The sequence below is a fragment of the Lissotriton helveticus genome, chromosome 9 (assembly GCF_964261635.1).
Source record: "Lissotriton helveticus chromosome 9, aLisHel1.1, whole genome shotgun sequence".
Classification (NCBI taxonomy): Eukaryota; Metazoa; Chordata; class Amphibia; order Caudata; family Salamandridae; genus Lissotriton; species Lissotriton helveticus.
The window spans coordinates 1063458258-1063475244 of record NC_136070.1 but is presented as its reverse complement, the minus strand read 5'-3'; the positions used below and the strand labels follow the sequence as shown (position 1 = coordinate 1063475244).

Here is a 16987-nt window from a genome sequence, read left to right as displayed (position 1 = left end):
TTGTCCTGCAGGTTCCGAATTCTGTTACATTCCCCCAACACCTGCCTGTTAGGGAAACAACATTTAGAGAGCCTCTAATTGCTGACCGGCTTGAGAGACACGGTAGAATTGTCCTCACACTCTGAAGACCTAAAACATATTAATGGACAGAAAGAAGGGACCCTCTTTCAAATGTGGACAGTTTAAATGACATGTCAGCAGTGAACATTGCCTATTTTAATATATGTATTATTTTCACTCTAAAGGTTGATTCCACTTTGGTGCGCTTTTCAGTGGGAACAAAGCAAAATACCAAGTTACCTCTTGAATAAAGGTTAACCAAATTAAAATGTATAATTTTTTAATGCATATTTCAATACTAATGTGCCACCCTCCACCCACCTTCGCAGTTAGTCTGAAAGGAGCTGATTCACAGAACTGATCTGAGATAAAATGCTAAACGTACTACTTTTGGTATTTACAGAAGGCATTTAGTAGTAGTAAAGTTAGGACTCTTAACTTTACTACTACTAAATGCCTTCTGTGAATACTAAAAGTAGTTAATTTAGGATTTTATCTCAGTTTAGTCATAGTAAAGTTAGGTGTCCTAAATTTACTACTACTAAATGCCTTCTGTGAATACCAAAATTAGGAAGTTTAGGATGTTATCTCTGATCAGTTCTGTGAATCGCCCCCCTCTGTTCTGAGGTTGCTTGTGTTGTGTTTCTGGAGGGCATGTCCTAGCAGTTCAGGCTCATCTGTTCCTATTGGAGCAGTATCGTGTCTGATTTTCATGTAGTTAGTCTTTTCCTGGAATGACATAGTCAGCAGAGGGAGGAAGTGAAATGTATCCTTGAGTGAAAAAGGACCAGTGTCTGAGAGTAATTCTAGCAGTCTTTCTTCACTTTTGATTTTCAACGTGAGACGCTATGTGTGATGGGTATGCCAAGAAATGGGTTCTATGCTCACTGTGGGGCTCGGGTGCACCTCATTCATGAGACCCCTAAAGGCTGAAACCGTTCTGGGGATGCTTCCATCCCCATGTGGAGTAGCTGACCTCGCAGTTCTTATGGGCACAAGACCAAGCCTCACTTGCATATGGCTGGTCTCCATCTGCAGTGGATTGATGGACAACAACAGATGGACTAGAATGCAGCACTAGTAACATAACATAACAGGTGTATTTGTAAAGCGCATGATTACCCGTAGGTGTCTTGGCGCTGAATAACAGATGTTTATTGTTACATAACTCAATGGTACTCATTTTATCGACCTCAGATGGATGAAAGGCTGAGTGGACCCGCCGGGATTTGAACCTGTGACCATGAGGTTGAACACAGGCCCCTGCAATGGACGCATTAGTCCACTGAACCACCAGACCCGGCTAGAGATTAATTCAAGCATTCAGTCATTGCATTTTTTCTTTTTTTAATTGACTTGCCTGCATTAGAACACATCTTCACCAAAAGAGGACTCGGACTGCTCAGTTCGATTCTGCAATCGCTTTGCCAGTTAACTTCGCTTTTAAAAGACAATTTAGAGTCAATCACGAAATCAGACCCTAAAAACTCACCACCTCGAATTACATTGCAGCGAATGTACAGGAAGTACTGCAGCGTACACCTCTGTGAAAAAATGGGGAATTACATGTACCAAAGATTTTTCTGCCTTATTTGTTAATATTCGTTCCACATTATTTCAATCAGTGCTAGCAGTCCGCACCAGCTAACTGCAGGTGTAAAGTGTTAGCAAGTGAAATTCGCACTAGGCCCTCAAAGGGAGGCAGTGCAAAAATGGTTATATATATATACATTTATATATATAACATTTGCTTCTGTTCTGTATTTTCCTCAGGGCCTATGCAAAGCTTCTTAGCTTCTTTTACACAGCAGCAGCTCCTCTGTTAAAGCATCTCCTCACTACTCTCAAAGCAGTGCACCAAGGGAAAAAAATTATATTAACATATTGTTATTATAGTTGTATTTGTCTTCACTGAGCCAGGTTGGGGCAGGGCTGGGCTGGTGCACAGGAGGATGAGTGTTAAGGTCACTACTAAGTGCGCATGATGGTTTGATCAGCCGTCATGCACCCTTTGCATTTCTCTTCTATTTCTCTGTGTTGCACAGCAGGGTGGAGAACTTTCCCAAGGCTCCCAGGCACTGCCTGAGCGGCCCAACAGGCCACTCAGACCAATCATGACGCTGCTGTCATGCTTGTGACAGCAGCGTCATGATTGGCTTAGGGAAGCCTGGGCGCTTCCTGCTCTTGGGAAGCAGGAGGGAGAGAAGAGGATGGAGGAGAGGTGGCGGCAGTAACCAGATAAGTGATTTTTTTCTAACCCCAAACCACCTTCTGCCCCACCACCAGCCGCTACTGCCAGGGAGGGAGGGATCTGATAGACCTTTGAAACATATCTAGAGTAGGGGATAGGATTGCTTCTATACATTTTTATGAACATGATATGAAAGCTTATGTAATTCTGAAATGCCGAGGGGCATCTTCTAACTTTTTCAGAAAAAGATATTTTTGTGCCTCAAAAGGGAATTGCGAATCAATAGCCAACTGCTGATTTTCAAAATTGATGAGCCGTAGATGAAAAAAATAGTGCACATTACACATTATTGTGAAAAGTGCATGGTACCTATGTTAGGTTTTGGGTGCAAAGTTTGCACCTCCAATGCCCACGTGTAAATTCATACAAAAATGAGCTACCTGTGTTAGAATCACAATGCGTCACCTGCAAAGTCGGTATACATAGGTTTATAGAATATTTTTTCTGGATTACTATATAACAAGTCTCTTTTGTGTGTGGGTGGTGATGGCCTAAGGCAAGAACCAACAAACCAGCCTGGCCCGAAGATTGAGTCAAGCAGGATATCGGAGATGAATTACTACTAGAAATAACACCAAATTCACTGTATTTCTTAGGTTTTTTTCTCCATGTTTTCGTATTCACAATGAGCATGTGATATTGTACGGATCATTGCTCTGCTACAGAACGTTTAGATCTGCTTGTCCAAATATTTGTCTTCAAGGCTCATTTAAGCAGCAATAGAAACAGATTTTTTGGTCCGATTAACAAGCAATATACACGGAGTCAATGTGCCTGCAAAATGTCAGTGCACAATCATCCTTTGATAAGTGAGAGTTTGCTATTGTGATACATGAGTATGTGCTCAGTGCAAAGCCACCACGTTCAACATGGTATAAGTGCACCTTCACTCCCCTTTTGGTGACTGCAGCAGTGGCGTAACAAACACCCCAGCGGCGCGGTCGGAGGTCTGAGCTCCAGGCGATCCTCTCAGCACAGTACCCTGGCCTGGGAGCTACTGAGGGTGGTAGGAGGGGGCCCCCTCCATGTACTTTGCAGGAGGGCCCCCTCAAGTTTTGTTACGCCACTGGACTGCGGCGGATTAGCCGCATATATGTCTTCTATTCTTTGGTGACTACCAGACAACATAGCATTGGCACATTTTTTGGGACTGGACATTATACAGATTCATCACACCTATGGAAATGGCAGCCATCTTGTTTCGCTAGCACCAAGGACCATGACCAAGGGCAGAGGCAAGGCTTTGTGGCCAACCCACCACTGCGCATAGCTGTAGGCTGTGCGCATAGCTGTAGGCTGTGCACACAGCAGGGGGTACGCTGTATGCAGGGGGGTTGGGCACAGGGCCTTTCCAGATACCAAGCCTTCCAGCCAATCTTCTGCAGGGTTGGACGCTTCTAAGGAGGGGCTGGTGACCTGCAATCAAGTTGGACGCAGGGCCTGGCCAGAGACCAGGCACTGTAGCCAACCTTTGCTGCTCACGGCAAAAGGTTGTGCGCAGCCGGGGGGTTGGAGTTTTGTGGGAAGTTAACAAAAGTATGCGAACAGAAGCACCCCATCCAAGTTTGTACACCTTTAGCTCAAACTATTTAAAATGTGGTGTTTCCCTAAGGACTGAAAAGGTACTCCAGCAGTGAAGGATTTATACTATCATCTACATAACTATCTAGCTGTCATTTGCTTGCATTGCCCGTTGAGGATATTGATCCAAAAATTCATGTGCCTTGCTTTGCTTTAATCGGGCAATTGCTATCATCTGTTAGATGCTGCTTAAGGTATTCTGCCCTTTTCCAAATTCTGAAAAGAATGCTGTTAGAAAGGTAGGTCCCTGTCTAGTTAAAGCAGTAGTGACACATCGCAATAAATAACTATGGTGATCTTTACTAAATGTATATCTATACAAAGTCTCTCACATAAAATTATTTTATAAGAAGGGGCAAATAACTTTGCAGATCCTTCTGAATGGAATGTGAAAGAAACATGCAATGAGTGGAAAAAAAGTTTACTTTTCCTACATGATTTTGTTTTATAAGCTGTCATTTGGAATTTCCATAAGGATATGCCACTATTATTCAATTCCTAGAGCAGTATTCTCGCCTAAATGGGCCTTGGGTGGACAAACTTTTTGTTTATGAGTGTAAATTCATACTTTAATAAAACAAAAATGTATAGATTTATACTCACAAAGTGGTTTATTCACATCTATAATATTGCACCACTGTGATGTAAAATTGTGTGTGAGTATATCTGCCCTCTGGGTCGATGAGTGGATATTCAGTAGTAGGGATGGTTGTCTAAGAAGATGTGCATCTACAAAGTTACAAGTGTTTATAACCACAAATATTTGCAATGCACTTTTCCACTATGGATGTAGTCAGATGCAAACTCCTGACAAGGGAAGGTATTTATCTGTATCTAAGGTGGGAATGGGAGTGACAACTCCGAAATAGAGTATGCTGGAAAATAAGGATTGCTCGGTGGGAACAATAGTTCCAAGCAGAAAGAAACATGAAATTTAAAACAAAGATACACTATTGCAAAGAATGTATGAATGTGCATAAATAAACACCCTTTACATTATTGATGAGGACGAAATTAATTTAAAGAGGAGTACGTTAAAATTTGCAAACAACTTCCACAAAATATTCTTGGTAACCTCTGACTGTCTTAGCTTCCCAGGACTCCTACTCCTTAATGTCTCGGAGTGTCGATAGGAAGCCCAGATTTTCTCCAAATTTAGGAGTAAATCTACAGAACTAAATGTAATTTTTTTAGAAACTTTTGGACAAAGAGAATAAGGTTGTGCATTACTTTCTCAACACAAATACCTCAATAACGATGGAAGAATACATCAGTAAAAGAATAGAATGAAGATGTTTAATGGGATTAAATGTAATTGCAGTATAAAGAACTTCTCAAGATACAAAAGCAAGGCCATCCCACAACTGTAATTCCAGGTTTCAGTGGTGTACCCATAATTTGGATGTAAAGTTGATATAAGTATCAATTACATTCTTTAATCAGCTTTGAGGTGGGGCCAAATAGTCAAATATAGCTAATGGCAAATGATGAATGCAAAGTGTGATTGTCCACAGAGAACACCCTCATGATTAGCACTCACCCCACTCGCAATGAATATAAGCCAGCAGGGTCAAAGAGAGTCTCAAGTATGTGTATCATGTGACCACAATGTACATCTATCCTGTGAGGCTAGCAAAAAAAATGAAATACATTCTTGTCTGTTGAATCTTTAGTATGTGTCTCTTCTCTGTCATGGGTTTCACACCAAGGCAAGTTTCCTTATCTCACTTTGTGTATGTGTTTCTTAATGTGTTACAGATGAACATGTATGCATCATAGTGGCATGTTATCTTAACCACTTGGCTGCTAAGGGGTTTTCCCCTCCTGTGCTGGAGATTTATGTTTCCCATTATACATGACGAGTTGACCTTGTCATGAGCACAGATCCAGTGTGCCTCATGACGAGTTCACCTTGTCATTAGCATGCAAGTGGTTAAGGATGAGCTACCTCGTATTTTGTAGGTATGTGTGTTTAAATAACGGGTACATTCACTTTGTCTGTAGTACCACTCTATAGAGCATGTGGGGGCATATTATCAAGGGATTTATCTCCGCTTTTTTGGCTTTAAAAGACAAGAAAGCGGAGATAAAATTATCTCCCTATTACCTAGCTGTCGTTAACACCAGTTAGCGACAGCTAGTAGGAGATAGCGACCATCTTGGGCCCCGCTTTGCATGTCAGAGATATTTATCTCTAATGACATGCAAAGTGGGCGTGCCAAGATGTTAGCGACTGGAAACAGTCGCTTACATTGCTATCTCCTATTACCAACTTTTGGAGATATTCACGCTCAGCGTGTAAATCTCCAAAAGCTAACACCTGCCCTGAGCAGTTCTTAGCCATGTTATCCAATGGGAGGTGGATAACATGGCTAAGAGCATTAGCTCGGTAATGCATGAATATCGCTGACTTTACAGCGATATTCATGCATTTCGGCCGATTTTTATCGCTTAGGAGATAAACCTTGATAATATCAAGGCTCCTAAGCGATATAAATCGCTGCAACACGGCGATAAAATTATTGCCGCTATGCCAATATAGCGATAATTATCGCTAGTTGTTGGTAATATGCCCTGTGGTTCTTAAACAGAAGTACATCTATTCCATATGAACCATTCCCTATGAGTCGGAGCTTTCTGTTGCCACAATTAGTTCATTACAAGTGACCATAGGTGCAGCTTTATTCTATCACAGGTATCATTCACCCCACAGATCTATGTTCACAACAGCACCTTTCTTCACTGACAACTGTGCACTTTGTGATATATAGACAAATATTTAACCTTGCTTCCTTCCTCTTGGTAATGCATTGTCTGCAGAGCTCTGTAATACAGACGTCCTTTACTGAAGCAGATAGAGGAACAGTTAATGACATAACCGAACATTCAGTAAATCGATTTCAACTGAAAACGCATGCATTGGTAAAGCCAAGAGGTCTGGAGTTGGCTGCCAGGCTTTTGGCTTTGCCAGTGTCTGTTTTGTTTTGTCATGATATTTTGCACAACTTTATTGTTTGGGAACCCGTTAGGCTCTCTTCAATCTAAAAAAAAGCTTTGGCTATGAGCAAAAATATTTCTGGTCACAAAAAGCACACATTGTTGTAACAGTAATGTTCCTTGCGCCTGAAGGAAATACTATTTGTGTTGATGTGATACTTGTGAAATGACAAGATGCTGGCTCTCACTTTGAAGTTAGTCCATGGCACAAGTGGGCTGACACACTGCTCCAAGCGATATGCTGTATTCGAGAAAAATGTTACAAGAACAGACCAATGGATTGAGAGGGCTGGCTGAAAGACTGTGGGGCATATTATCAAGCAGGGCGATAGGCAATTATCGTCGCTTTAGTGGCTGTTTTCGGACGCTAAGCGGTGATAATTCTATCGCCCTATTAGCAAGCTGTCGCTAACTGATGTTAGCGACAGCTTTTAGGTGATAGCGAGTGATTTGAGGCCCGCTTTGCATGTCAGCGATGTTTATCGCTAGTGACATGCAAAGTGGGCATACCCAACCAGTTAGCGACTGAAAGCAGTCGCTAACATCGCTATCGCCTATTAGCAAGGCAGGTGTAGCGATGGAAATATTTGCGCTAAGCGCGAATATCTCCAAATACTAACACCTGCCCAGACCAGTTCTTAGCTATGTTATCCAATGGGAGATGGATAACATGGCTAAGAGCATTTCGTCGCTAATGCGTGAATATTGCTGTATTCTCAGCGATATTCACGCATTTCGCCGCTATCGCTGGATATTTTAGCACAATGGAGAAAAACGTTGCTAATTGCATGTTTTCTCCGCTAACATATCCAGCGATAGGCAGCGATAAAAAAATCATCGCTAAGCCTATTTAGCGATAATTATCGCTACTTGTTGGTAATATGCCCCCTAATAAGTAAGTACACTATGCAATTAGTTCTAGTGAAGTCAAGAGTTCTTGGCTAACTCCAAACATAATGGACAGTATATGTCCTGTTAGATCTATTTGCTTTGGGACAGGGTTATGAGAGAGGAATTGTCATGAATGCAAGCCGGGAAAAATACCTACTAACTCGAGATCACAGGGCCTCATAGCAAACCAGTTTGAAGCACTGTTCTTTATAGTATGCAGATAACCGTAGCTGCTGCTCTTAGGGTTATTTGGAGTCTGAGACCGTGTTCCACTGTGCTTTATCCCTGAATCCGGCATATTTTCAGTGCCAGCCTCTACGAACTCTAATTCCACCTTGCTAGGAGTCTCATAAGAAGTGCCTTGCAACATCCATTTATAACCGGCCATATTGAGAAATGTAAGATCTGTGGAAACACACCTGACCTGTCAAAATAACATCGGAAAATGGATCTGTTTTCAGCAGCCAAAATCTCAAGAGAACTATGGGAGAGAATGAGGAATTGCTTGGGGAATCAGACCAAGAATAATGTTATTCCGCATTTTTCATGGGCTTCTTATGGTTCGAGCCATATTCCCCATTACTGCTGCCCCCCTGTAGTTAATGGGCCCACAGTATCATTAACTCAGGAGTTGTGGAATCACTGGCGTAGCAAGGGGGGAGGGTGGCGGCCTCCCTCCCCAGCAATTACTAGCACCCCCCCCAATGTCACCAGCACCCTCCCATCCTACTCTCCCACTCTTCAATGTGGCTGCCGCAGAGCGGTAAACACAGGGACCACCACGGACAGCCAAAGGGCTAGCTACGCCACTGTGTGGAATTAATAACCCCTGCACTAGGGCACTTAAAAGGAGAACTAGGGCACTTAAAAGGAGAACTAAGGCAAAGCGGACATGCTCTTGATTACATAAACGTAATGTATGTTTCTAATTTGCAGTGAAGTATTATCTTACAACATAATGCATATTGAAATTGTGTAATATTTTGCTCCATTTCCTTTTGCAATAGCCACTGCTTGACTGAGGCAGCAAAAATAAATGTTCACATTTTGTTTAGCTGTAGTGAATATATTGAGTTTTCCGCAAACAGTATTAACCAATAGAAATTAAGTAACACTTTTCTGTATTTTGTAGAATGGGTCTAAATAGTATCTATGTACAAATTAGAATCACCAGGGCAGTTTATGTAATCTAGTTCATGCTTCACCTTTTCAAGCTCCCACAGATGCCAACAGTATTAGAGGTGGTTGCTTCACATTGCCACTGACAATTGTATTACTGAATATTGCCCCCCAGAATATTGTGGTATAAGAATATCTATGACAGAATATCTAGGGCAAAATTGTGAAAGGTAAGTGTGTATCGCAAAGTATACATATAGAATTCCTACCTCCCCATGTACGCAACTTGTAGACATATGTAACACTATGTGGAGATAGGTATAAAAATCTAGACTTACTTGCCGATATTTTTTTCAATATTTTGTCCTTGATATTCTGTTTCATTGATATTCTGGGTTCGATATTCAGGGTGCACACCATCACCCACCCCAAATTATGAGAGTAATTTCACTGATTAGACAAACCATACTAGAAACAGCTACACCATACCCAACAAGAATTCCATTTTCCTGCTGCTGGCTGGTAGTTACACCCCATTATTGAGCTGGATGTTCCAGAACTCATCCTTAATTTTCTACTAACCACTTCTCCAGCTGTGATCATTGAAAATTCCTCAAGAAGAGCCTCCTGTATCTCCTCTCATCACCATCTTCAAATGTTCTTACTTTGCCAGTTGAATCATGTCCAAATAGCTCAAATGTGCGGTAGTCACCAATTCTAAAGAAAGCTGTAAACAAGGCTACAAGCAAAGTCCCCAGTTAACCTCTAAAAATGCCCGGCTCTATGTGGCCAGCAAATTCTTAGATCCAGTTTTAAGGCTAGCTGTATTATTCAGAAAGACCTGTACCGTCGGAATTCACACTAAGGACCCCATTTGTATGGCGGGCGAACTTTGTCTGCCCGCCATACCCTTGGAAACCGGGATTGCCCGCTGAGGGTGCGGGGGTCCTGCACTCTCGATTACATTGCGCCCGCCACACTGGCGGGCGCATAGATCATCTGCAACATTGCAGCGGGCGGTGCAGACAGCACCGCCCGCCGTAATGCCACAGAGGCAGGTTGTGCGTTTCAATGCACAACGTGACAGGCACCGAGTGGTGACTGCAACGTTGCTCATTGAAAGGGTACCCCCCATGTGCAACCCTACACCCCCGGAGTACCTGAGAGCCCGCAACGGGCCCCCCAAGCAGACTCCGCATGCCTTTCTGTGGCGGCAATGCCGCCACGGAAGGCATTTCCAGGGCCACATTCTAATATGGCTGGTGGTGTCTTTCAGACGCGTCAACATATTGAACCCTTTTCCGCCCGGTCGACATGTCGACCGGGGGGAAAGGCTGTGGACGGTCTTTCCGTCCATCGCGGACCCCCCAGCCATTGTAATATGGCGGGGGATCATTTCTGAAGGGATGGCCGGCGGGTCGCCCCCCCCGGCCAGCGGTGACTACCGCCGGCCCGGCGGGACGATCCGCCCGCCTTCCTAATGGGGCCCCTAAATTAGTGAGGCGCTTCCACAAATCTAAGGCTGACCTCCACTATCTTTTGACATTTCATCCAGGCATATACAAGCGGTGAGGCGGGGAGGCTCAATTTTTCTGGAATATTCCTTCTCTTTCATTGCAGGCTGGAAGAAGACTGTGGAAGATTCTGACAAAGAACAGACATTCATCATTTCAACTCTGCTCATGGCAATGATCCATCTTAGAAAAAAGACTGACAATGGTTTGCAACCACCATCTCCTCCTTTTTACCCCTTCACTCTAATGCTTGGTAGATGCTATAAAGTAGCATGAGGGCTACATATATAAACGTAATAAGCAAATAAATAAATAAATAAATACATGTGTGCTGACAATGTTGAAGAATGTGCATAAGGTACTACAATGCTAACATAATCAGTTTACCATTCTATATTACAGTTTACTGTGCTATATTATTGGTCAAAGTGCCCTTAGAGATTAACCCTTTCTATATTTATATAAAGATATTTCACTACATGTCTTGGCCACTCACGATTAACTTCAATCACCGCTAACAAACTTCAAAATCAGTCATTTAGTCCTTTTCTTCAGGAAATAGCCCTCCTTTTTGCCACACGTTGAATTTAACACACTTCCTTGAGTGCAACTCGATGCCCACGTGAGTGACAGTGAAAGGTATAGCAATCTTCCTCGTGGTATTCTTGTACCTTAGATATTTCCTTGATATGAGTTTTTTATACGTCCATAGCCATGTAAAAGGAAACCTATGAAAGCAGAATAGTGTCAAAGCCCCCTCCACTTCCTGAACATGTGGATTCTCTAATGAGCCTTACCATGAATCAAGAAATCAGTGGTGTGAACTTCTGAATTCAAGATACCATTGTACTGAGTTAAATGTCAACATGTAAGTAACATGTGTAGTAGGTCGCTTTTTTCATAGGGGAGCATTGTGCTTAGCAAAGGAGAAGGGTGAAATGAGTTATTTTCAAGTAACATGCCAAATAAGTTGCCATCTCCTTTTCAATCACTTGGCTAGACAGGTATTTTCTTTTGCAGATCTTTCTTCCAAAGTTTAAGTCCATTGAAAAACTGATAGATAATTTTCAAGTTAATACTTTATTCTAAAACTGAACGGAATTCATAACAGACAGACAGCACCTGGAAGATATGTTCTGCATATATCCACACAGAGTGATAGTATTATCGTGCAAACCTCTTTATGCTGCTCAGGCAAGGTATCTTAACTGTCCAATGGAATGGACTCCTCAGGGAGTGAAAATCTACCTATTGGAGCTCAAATTCCATATCATTCAATCTTCTGTCTCTACAGTGAGGCTACAAAAGATTACTACTGTGGTAAATGTTAGTGAATTAGACAGATTGGACTGCTGCCCCCACCTTATTAATTAAAGGTATTAGGTGCGCGCTGTAGACGCAGTACATTTCATTATCACCAAAACAGACTGCACTACAACCAGTGACACAAGGGCTTCAGCCATGTGTCGAGACACTGAGCCACCCGTCTCCCGACAGTTTAAAATGCATGGTTATGTTTGGAAAATTAATTTTTGAAAACTAAATAAAAAAAATCTCTTAAAACTATGTCTATTTTTTAAAATCTAAGAATACAATGTAATAGTCTGTCTAACTATGGGGACATATCTGATTTCAAATTGGGAAAACTTCCCCAAACTTCCACAGTTATTAAAAAAAACGAAATGCCACTTTTGTATTTAGTGACTGAAGTTGTGTCATGTCAATGGTCATTTTAGGTCGGTAATATCCAGTGCATAGCCCTATGAATCTCTAAGATATGATATTGATCTCTAAGCCCCAAGAGAAGGAATCTCCCATCCTAAATTTTGCAATCTTCACAATCAAAAGTCCTTAATTTATAATGATGCCATTACAGAGCTTGTCACTTGCTATTATTGAGGTATATTTTTTCTTAATGTATGCATTTTATGAACCCTGACTTTCTGCAGGCAACATAAGGAATTCTAAAATCAATCTTAAAGGAACCCTATTGCAAAATGTGTCTGAACAAAGCTCTGTTTGCCATTGTTTCTCGCCAATGTGTAGAAACAGGAAAACTTACAATGCCTGAGCTTCAGATTTTCCGACAATCACGCCGGCATATAATGTCAAAATACATAATAGGACAAGCAGGGCACCTGAGAGAGGATAAAGGGGCAGTGGAAAGTGAGACGAATGTGGATTGAAAGCGAGAGAAAACACAATATTTTGCGAAATAACCAACATTTTTTAACACTTTCTAAGCAAAGAGAGAGAGAGTGTTTGTGCCTTTTTGTCTAGATTATTGTAAAAAGTCCTTGTGAAGTCCGAAAGACACCTCACTATACTCTACTGAAAGCACCTGTACCCAACTACCTACCTGAAAGTACATTAATTAGCGGAGTGTAACACCCCAAACACTCCCCACTGATGCTACGCCGCTGATGATGCTAATTATTTTACATGTGCTTTTGACGCGCTATAAACTGTGATCTGTTTCAATTAAACAGCACTCCCTCCCATCATCCTCTCAGGCACCACCTGTGTACCACCCTCAGAGTGCCAATATGTTTTTTGTTACACTTCAACCTCTGTGATGGAGCAGCCACCTGTGTAGGACACTGCATGACTGTGCTCAGGTAGTCAATAAACAATAATGTATGTATAATGTCGTAGTAAAAACACATAAACTATGTACCATTGATGTCACAGGTGATACTGGAAGCCGCATAAACCCTCTGTAGAAAGTGACATGAGGGCAAGCGAAAGTGATAGTGCTTAACTTGTACCAAAATAAGTGCAGGGACCCACAGACATTCTAAAGAGCTAACCACCCGGGCTACCAAATGACTGGGTTATCGAAACCAATGATAGCTAGCCTTCATTCACATGTTTGCCTCTTTTTCCAGCACTTGACACTTCCTGTCTCCTTATAGCCCACTTGCAGGTTCTTTTGTATCCCTTCCTGGGCTTATCTTCCTCCTTTTTGCTCCTTATTCTGTATTTCTGTCTCTCACACTGGGTCAATGTCTGACTGCTGCTCAAAATGGTTCTCATTTCCCCAAATGAATAAAGTACGGTCCAACAACCATAGAAATGAAAGCACTTCGCACTGAAGACAATTTCATCACTTTGCATCTATTCAATCAGTTGTCAAGGCCCATGCCTGACGGAGCCTTTCAGCATGCGCACCTGCTGATCAAAGACTAAGCGGGCCTTCCCTGAAAACCCACCATTACTTGGAAACATAACCATGATTTAGTCAATTCAGCCCAGTTCTATGCAGAAGGCAGCATGACGAGGATGTCACAGACCTTCTAGAATCCAGCACAGTAGATGCCTACCTCACAGGTACTTTTAGGGCAGGAACGCACATACATTAAAGGAATTTTGCAAACAAGCACATTATTTGTAGGAAACATTAATGCATTTGTGAATAGCAGTTATCATAACGTCAAGAAATAACAGGGATGGGTTTTTCATTAGGAGATTATTAAAATCAAGAAAAATCTAAGTCCGCCAGGAACTCACTTTAAAACCGGCAAACATGAATTTAAAGTTACGACACCGTAAACTGGGACAGCTCCAGAATGAATAGGTAACGCAGTAAATACCTCCTCAATGACCGGGATGACAAAATACCCAGGTAAACACCGAGGTAGGCATAAGTCAAGCACTGCCGCCGCTGGTGTCATGGTTCAAAGGGCACAGTCTCGCGCACGGCTGCCAACTATACAGATCAATACTGTCGGGAGCGCAGCCAATGAGTGGCATGTATGATGGGACATACGCATATGGATAACATAGTATGAGTAGGTAGGGTTCCTCGCCACATAAGGATTAATTTGATTTTCTGAGCCTGTGCAAAGCTTATACATCATAAAATAAGGCAGCGAGCTAGGCAAACTTTGGACTCCTTCCGTTCACTGACCTTCGAAGTGTCAGGCCCGATGCAAAGAGTTCGGCTCTTGTCGTAAGTCCGTCTGACTGTGCTTGTCACTCGGCCGCCCGCCGGCGCATCCCCTCAGCCTGACATAGCAGCTTCCCTCGCTGTCTGCTGACTGACATGAACCCACTCAGGGGAAGCCTCGCTCTCTATGTCCTCGCTCAGAAGGGGGCGGCAACGAGCGGCAGAGCCTGCCCGTCGAGTGTCTCGGAGTCTCGTCTCCTCCCCTTTCAGAGGGAGCTGTCAAATTACCCCCGTCTCTCTCGTTCTCTCTCTCACACTCTCTCTCTGCTTCCTCATTCCCTCTTCATTCCACCCCATGCGGCCTCTCTGCGCGCTCCCTCCCTCAAAGGACCTCCCCAGAAACTTCATTCGGTACTTTTTTCATCTTTTTTTGCAGTCTAGCAATAATGTAAGCCACTTACACTAATTCATCGCCACCTACTGGGCGGATATTACATTTGAGTGGAACGAGCTGTGTTCTGCAAGAATGTGCGCCCGACGGTCCTTCTGCCCTGGGCTAAGACGTCGCTTTCTGTTTTCTCTTTTTTTTTGCAGTTTTATTCAGCGCGAACTGGACTAGAAGGTATTGGAACGATTTACTTGACCACCAGTTTGTTTTTTGTTGAGATGGGGAGATTTCGTATTATAAGTATAAGAATTACAGCGAGGGAAGTGGAGGGTAGATGGGACCGACGAGGAACTGAAAATGCTTAAAGCATACAAAACGTGAAGCAAAACGAGAAAATGTAGACATGGGCAGAAAGGTAGTTCTGCTGTACTATTGGAAGCAAAAAGACATGAAAAATATTACATTTTTGTTTACATTTTTGCTCAAAAAACGTATTTTGATCTAACGAACAGTGCGCCAAATGTATTTAGCTGAATGTGGAGCCATCTTTTTTTTAGATCTCGAGAGAGAGCTAAATCTATATGTAGCGAGACTTTAGTGCTTTAAGTGGGATGACAAAGGCGTGGGGTCTCTAAAAAGGACGTGGTCATAGAAACATCCCCATGAAATATTTCAAGGAGGCATAGCCCATATATTTAAGGGTGGGTGTCGATCAAAGCATGTATACTTTATCCTGTGCTTCTCATAGCGTGCCACTTGACCCATTCATCCCGACATATAGCAGAATAGACACATATACTTAAAACAACCTAGACCTATTGGCTTTGCAAGTGCTTATACATTATTTCATCTCTTGCACATCACCATTTATCACCCATGCTAACAACTCACTCTCTCACCTGAAAGCGGGGCCTTGTCATTTCCTTTGGCTCTGTCCATATTTTGACATCTTACCCCGACATCTTCCTCAACGAAAGAAAGTAAGCCGCACACCAACAGCAGAGACTTTGTGTCTTTATTTTGGATCCTCTCACTTTTCCGGCAGTCCTAACATGTTTCGCTGACATCTGTGCACCTCTGTTACACACTTTCCCAAAATTCCAAAGAGCAAAAATGCAGCCGTTGAACTCACCGCGCTACGTAGAGGCCAAGAAGTGGATGTGCATGCTGTCTGCACACCTTTATGAGCCACTGCCAACCAGTGTGAGAAACACACTGCCTTCAACCTCAGCATCAAATATCTCAACTGTGCCCGGTTATGAATATCCACCCGCAACCATAACTTATCCAGGCACCCTAAGCACTTCATTTCTTAGTATGCACTATACAGGAGTCACATTTTGCATGAAAAAGCTACAGAAAATACATCACCTTGAAAAAAAGCAAATAGTCTTGGAGAATGCGTGCGAAATGTGAAAAGGGATTTTTGAATCACTGGCAAGGAATACCTCAAGGGCTTTTGCAGTCATTGCTGAGAACTAGAATTATTGATCAGTGTTTTGACAGTATAGTTAAAGACATGAATATAGAGCGTGGCAGGGACAATTTTCGGAGTTGGTTTTAAGTACCGCTGGGTCTGAGACCTGGCTGCACATGACCTACCTAAAGCCCCGCAAGACCTGCTGTTTCTGGTGCAAAACATATACTTAGAGTGGACGTTGTGTCTGCCCTGTCCCCATGATTACATTACTTTCTCATCTATTTCAGGACTTGAGTCAATGGCTTTCCTCCCTCTTCTTGATTTTGTGCCACTCAGGACACCAGCATTTCAGTATTACAGGGTTCAGAGTGGATGAGGTGCACCCTTCCACTGGTAACTTCAGGGGACTAATTTTTTCTTTATCATTTTAGCACCTCTTGTGCTTGCTTGTTCCCTGCTTGTTCCTTTGCCCCTGCATGCTCTCTTTGTACTCTCCTTTCTCTACCTCACTCCCACATACCCCCGTCCTGCTACCTGTTTTAAATATTTATTTTAATAATCCCTGCTAGTGGCAAACTGCTATAGGGATGCTTGCTTGATTTTTAGGTGCTGTAATTCACTTTATGTCTACTTTTAAGTCATAAGGTACTCTTGTGCATGTGTTGTGATGCAGGGGCATGTGTGCGTTGTGTAGCATGCACATATAAACAGCTATTTTGTGAAACACATTCTTAAATTGACAACCCTCAGCAAGATTTCTGGCCATGCATGCATGTCCATCATGATGTATGCATTCAAAGGCTATTGGCAATGTAAACAAGCATTGGCAAAGCCAATCAGTCTCACTTCTTTGAGAGCTATTGTTTTAGCCAACGTC

The 16987-nt window shown here is 42.6% G+C and overlaps 1 protein-coding gene across 3 annotated transcripts in view; it reads right to left on the bottom strand.

The window, feature by feature from the left end:
* Window positions 1-14647, bottom strand: part of PPARG (peroxisome proliferator activated receptor gamma) — a 220864-nt gene extending 206217 nt beyond the window's left edge. Inside the window, exon 1 of one of the 3 annotated variants that reach the window (XR_013601120.1) lies at window positions 14324-14508. The gene's annotated coding sequence lies outside the window, so the exon portion shown is untranslated. Of the gene's footprint in view, window positions 1-14323 lie in introns of all 3 variants that reach the window. The other 2 variants (XM_078661417.1, XM_078661416.1) reach the window with 2 other exon arrangements.
* Window positions 14648-16987: the final 2340 nt, after the last annotated feature.